Here is a 6,025-nt window from a genome sequence, read left to right on the forward strand (position 1 = left end):
CTGTCTGATCTATGGTAATATATAGCTTAACTTTTGAAAGCCAACATAAATAAGCAGCCATGGCTTAAATTACCAGTGTAAAATCTATTTTATTCTTGCTATTGCTAGTTGGGTGTAACACATGTAAAATTGCTAGATTTTTCTGAGACAATCTTATGCCCAGGTAGTGAAATTGATTAAAAATGTCTTCTTTTACCCAGAATAAACATGGTAGGCACAGTTATCTCCCTGAAATTGGTTTCATAGGGATTAATAATACACACGGTAATATAAAACTAAAACCTACAGAGTTTTTGTTAAAAGAAGCAAAATATTTCAAGTTTTGGTAAGTTCAATTTGTATGAGCTAGTTTCAATGGTGATAATGTCTATGAAACTACAGAAACTACTCACTGGGTTCCGGGAGTCAGCAGTCTTCACACTGGGAGTTCACATTGTCAATCTCAAAATGACATCACAGCAGCCATTAAAAAAAACTACATTAAACAGAAACAATACTCAAAGTCATTTTTTACAAGCCAGCCTAGAACAGTTTCATGAATATCAGACTGTATTAAAAGACTTAGTTTAATGAGTAAAGGATTTATGGATAGTGCCCCATTTAAGCAAATACATGTATACCCTTGACAACGTTCACTCTAGGTATATTTGGCCCTATTTTCCACTGTGCTGTAATGATAAGGCTTATTTAAATTAGTAAGGTACATTCATTTTCATATTGCATGCACCTTAAACTGGCATTAAAAACTTAAATGAAGAGGTATATACAACACAACTTAATAAGGGGAAGTGGACAATCCAGACCATTGTAGCAAACACCAGTCGCTCTGAGGTTATACACTTGTGGTTTCTGTGAAGCAATAAAATGTAACTGTAATTGTTGTGACATACTACTGCCACTACTGTTGTGACATACTACTGATGATGATGATGATGTTCTAGGTGGATCATGAAGCCGGTCTCAGGTCATTTTTGATGCCACTGGGATCCACAGCAACAACAAATGGCAACAATTGTATCATGATTTGGTGTTCTCAGCAAAATGATAGTGGGGGGGGGGGGCAGTTTAAACTTGATTCGCTGTTCATGCCATTACACCGGAGTCGGCTGTGAAGAGGTTAGCAGTCAATCTGTTGTTTATATCACCTGCAGTGGGTTAAAATACTAGTGCATGCCCTGAACACTTTTAGTCCCCAGAAAGAGTTGTATTTTTGTCTGCTGTTAGGGGTTTGCTGCAGGCAGCTGACCCAGAAAGTGTTTTTTGTTCTTTTTAATTGAATTCAGACAACAAAATATTCATCAAATTGAATTCTGCCTGGCAATAAATGTTTTGGTGAAAGCATCTGCTTCTCGCCTCTTGGAACCATGTGAAATGAGTTCTCGTGGTCTCAGCCCTCCTTCGGTGTTTGGTTGATGGGTTTTCACTCCATTTAATAAAAGCTGCTGGTGTTGTACAGGCACAATGTAACTGCCACATTTGACCCAGGATGTGGCTGCATCTACTCAGTGATTCAGCTGAGGTCCTGTATGGATGAAAAGCACTATAGAAATGCAAGTTCCTTTATATTCCAAGGGATTTTACCTAACAAAATAATTCCATAACTTTTGCATGCCATGCACATCCATTCACTAAAGATCTAAAATGTGTGCTTTTGAAAAGTTTTAGCAAAACATGTTTTTATTTTAAATCATGGTATCTTGTACTACACTACAGTAGGTTAAATACATCTCTATTTGCTTTCAGAGTCTTGCACTGGAGAGTGAAATTGTCCCCACCCCTTCAGGGCCATCTTTCCTGTCAGTGATTAACCAGCTTCTTCCCATAATGACTGACATGCTTGTCACTCAGTAAGATTCTTGCCTCCAGAGACACTTCTGAGGTTAAATGACCTAGGAAATGTAAATGTAACAACTTCCCTGGAAAGCAATACAAGCAAACTCAGAACTTTCTTTTAATTAGTTAGGTGTTTTAAAATGAAAATTAATGTTTGCAATCAACATTTCTTTCAAAACAGCACATTTGAGACCTAAATAGTGAATAAAAGTGCACAGCAGCTGAGTAAAGATATTTTGTTAGCTACAACCACTTCAATAATCACTTGTAGCATTATATATGCATAGAAGATGCAAAGGCTGCCGTTCGTATCAGTGATATCATAGCACAGAAGAGGAGGCCTTGGTCGCAGTTCAGTTCCTCCTACATGGCACAAAGCAGCCCCAGCTCAACAGAGGAAGCTGGTATAGTCAATGAGATGCAAAAGCAGGAGGAGAGGATGAGGTGCATAAAGGCAGTTTCACAGGCCAAGCATGGAGAATGGACGAGATGGGAGAGTGTGGACAATGGACAATGTCTGGACAATGGAAGAGAGCAGGATCAGTTTCCTCATCAGGTCAACATATGATCTCCCATCACCACAGAACCTTAATTTATGGGTAGGAGAGGGTCTGTGGTGTCCTTTGTGTTCATCGCCAGCTAAACTAAGACATATTTTGACAGGATGTAAGGTGTGTCTTAGCCAAGGACGGTTTACTTGGAGTCATGACCAGGTGCTGCAATGTTTGGCCTTAGCATTGGAAGACATGCCAGCAATATATGACACACAAAGAACAACATTCCTCCATCCAGGGGAGCAACCACCAAGAAAAGGTATTAAAACCAAAACTCATCTAGGACAACTGGAAGCTGCTAGAGACTGGAAAATGCTGGCAGATGTTGGACAACGGCTTATTTTCCCACCCGAGATTGCCACCACTAACCTTCGACCTGATATTGTCTTGTGGTCTGGATCAGCGTGCCTTGTTCACCTGGTAGAACTAACAGTGCAATGGGAGGATGCTGTGGATGAGGCATATGAAATGAAGAAACTTCGGTGTGCTCAACTAGCTACTGAAGCAGAACAGCTAGGATGGAGAGTCCAGGTTTTCCCAGTGGAGGTGGGTTGTCAAGAATTTGTGGCACACTCCACAACCCAGTTTCTCAGAGACATCGGATTCAGTGGTCAACAGTTGTGACGCATAATGAAGAACTGATCTGAAGCAGCAGGGAGGAGCAGCAACTGGCTCTGTTTGAGACAAAAGATTCTGGTTGGGGACCTCAAGCACAGTAGAAAGAAAGCAATGTTGATGAAAATGAAGGTAAGTAAGCTGGGCTTGGTTGAGTGGGGGACGGAGGGAGGTGATGCTGGGATGCCAAAATCACTGCTTAACCCTCTTAAGGTGTCGTGGACTAGTCGACGAAACACCAAGGATGGAAGGTGCCCATTTGAAGACCCCAGAGTAGTACCCTACTCATCATGCTGATGCGCTAGGGAGGCCGCACTGCAGCCGTTGTGTGTGCTGATGTGCCAGGGAGGCAAAATAGGTTGATCCCTGGTGCCAGCATTACACTTCAGCCATCAACACCAGGCAGAAGGATATCTACATCATCATATGGAAGGAAACACAGATGGATCACATTAGTTTACAGTAAAAGAAGCTACGTCTTAGTTGGTGCTGATCTTGGTGAGAGCTGAGTCCAATATCAGCATGACATTTTAACACCTACTGTCATGTAATGGAAGTCTTGTAATCCTACTAATGCCTGCTATACACACTGTATCAGTTGCATTGTATTACATGTATTTACAATAGATGTTACATCTGTGATTATGTTTATACTGGCGAGTAAAATGAATGTAAACATTGAGCAAACAGCTTCACAATAAGATGGTGCTTCACATTAGCACCGCTTCCTTATAATGAGATCCAGTAGCCTAGAAGTTACTAAAAATGCCCTAATTAAACTATTATTATTTACATCAGTCTTTTTTACAAACATGGATAACATCTAAAAAGTCTGACTAACAGTTGTTCAGTAAATTGAGCCATATTGTCAAGATATTTTTTAAACTGTTGAAATGGAGTGCCTAATTTCTTTTTGGAATAACTTTACAATAACTTTAATATATTACTACCTAATGAGGGACTTGTATTGCAGTTCAATCTGATCTTGAATAGCTGAGATAAGATAACAAGGTCAGTATGACACATAGATGATTCCAGGGACAGTGGCACGCTTTCAAATAATCTGTCATCTAATATAAAAGTAACCCTTTTAAAACTTATTAGCTCATTTCAGTTTAGTGCACAATAAAACAGTAACAGTGATGATATTTCATATACATTCACGATTTATTTTACATAGTCTGTGTGTTAGTTTGTTTACATAGCACATTTCATGGCAAGCCACCCCAAAGTGTTATAAATATAAAATGTCAATTTTCCATAATCTTGGAAAAAAACAGTAGGGTTTCAGAGTTTCTGACAACCAGAGGCATGGAATTCCAAAGGGAGGGAGCACAAGTAGAAAACTCAAACCTCCCAGAGTGGCATACCTGAATAAGGGAATGGTCAGCAACTGAAAACTTGAAGAGCACAGTTGACGTCTAGAGATATAAGGATGCAGCAATTCAGATAAATATGTAGGCCCTATTCCCTGAAACAGCCTTACAAGTCAAGAGTAAGATCTTAAATGTAATATGAAACTTGACAGGCAGACAGTGCAAATTTTCCAAAACAGGTGTAATACCGGTATGCTCAGTCCTTTTTGTATCGGTCAATATTCGTGCAGCTGCATTTTGGACCAGTTGTAACTGATTCACCAGGTGAGAAGGCAGCCCAATCAGCAATGCATTACATTAATTAATATGCGATGTAACAAAAGCATGGATCAGAATCTCAGCATCCTTCTGTAAAAGGTAAGAGCGAACTCTAGCAATGTTTCGAAGGTGGTAGAAAGAAGACTTAACCACTAATGAAATTCAAGTACAGTGTTCATTGGTTCTTTGACTGTGTAGAAGGCAACACCCACAGTAGGGTCTCTGAACTGTGTTTCCTTGTTGTATTCGGCTGATAATGTGTCACATGCTAAGCAGAAATAAGATTCAACCCTTCTTTTTGTACTGTGATGTTGTTGTTATGCAAATCCATGAAAAAAAAAACTGTTACAGGGGAATAATTTTAGCAGTTTCACTCAAAATGGAAGTGATTTGCCATGTCCCTAAGGATGCAGCTTTTTCTGTTTTCATAATAGGGTAATGCATTTCTCTTTGATCTGATATGTGACATTTTAGCTTTAAGTAATATTCCAAATGTTTTCTAAATAAAACTGACCCCAAGTCAAATTTTGAGAATGAGAGGCTTATTCGTGAATTGGCAGACTTCAAATAAAGCTGATAGCCACTCTAAATCTGCAGTGTGAGTTTAAGGCTATTCCAGGCAGAATGGTATGTTCTTAAGGTGCATGTCCAACAATGCAGAACTATAATAATGTTGATTTGTGTATTTAGAATGTGTATATAAAATATATACAGTATATTAAAGGTATGGTCACTTTATTAGGAACACACCACAATAAAGTAGACACATGATAAGGCAACGTTATGGAAGTGACATTGGCTAATGTAACTATTTGACTGTAAATGGGGTGTCAAAGGGGGCAAAATATATTTCATTTTAAAATAGTGTAATTAAAAAAAAAAAAAAAAAGCTCACACGTATAGTCTAATCGCATTACCAGAGTTAAAGGTTTCCATTTACGAGTGCATTTAGAGATAGTCTTACATATTCTTTCTATACTTACATATACACTTGGGTAGACACAGTTAATTTATTTCATTTATTTTTAAAAAACGAAATGTGTATTATGTGTCTGAGTCTGTGTGTGTGTGTGACGTTTAATTGTAAGGCTCGTTCCTAAATCAGCCCCCCCACCCCCCTCCATCAAGTATCTAAGCAGTAGTGTTCAAACTGAATGTACAAAACTATCCGTAACTTACATATGTATGTCAGTGTCTGAGCTTGGCATACTTAACGTAACGGACACAGTATAACAATGTATTGTTGTCAAACCGGCTCTATTTCGTGCTAATGCAGCCATACAGACAGAAATGACACTAGCAGCCTACTACCTGGAAAGCTTCTTTGAGAGAGGCTGACCGGTGTACCCTGAGGTGAGTGTGCTTGGTATCTCCACAGCCTAAATGTAT

This window comes from Acipenser ruthenus, chromosome 11, assembly GCF_902713425.1.
Source record: "Acipenser ruthenus chromosome 11, fAciRut3.2 maternal haplotype, whole genome shotgun sequence".
NCBI classification, from domain to species: domain Eukaryota; kingdom Metazoa; phylum Chordata; class Actinopteri; order Acipenseriformes; family Acipenseridae; genus Acipenser; species Acipenser ruthenus.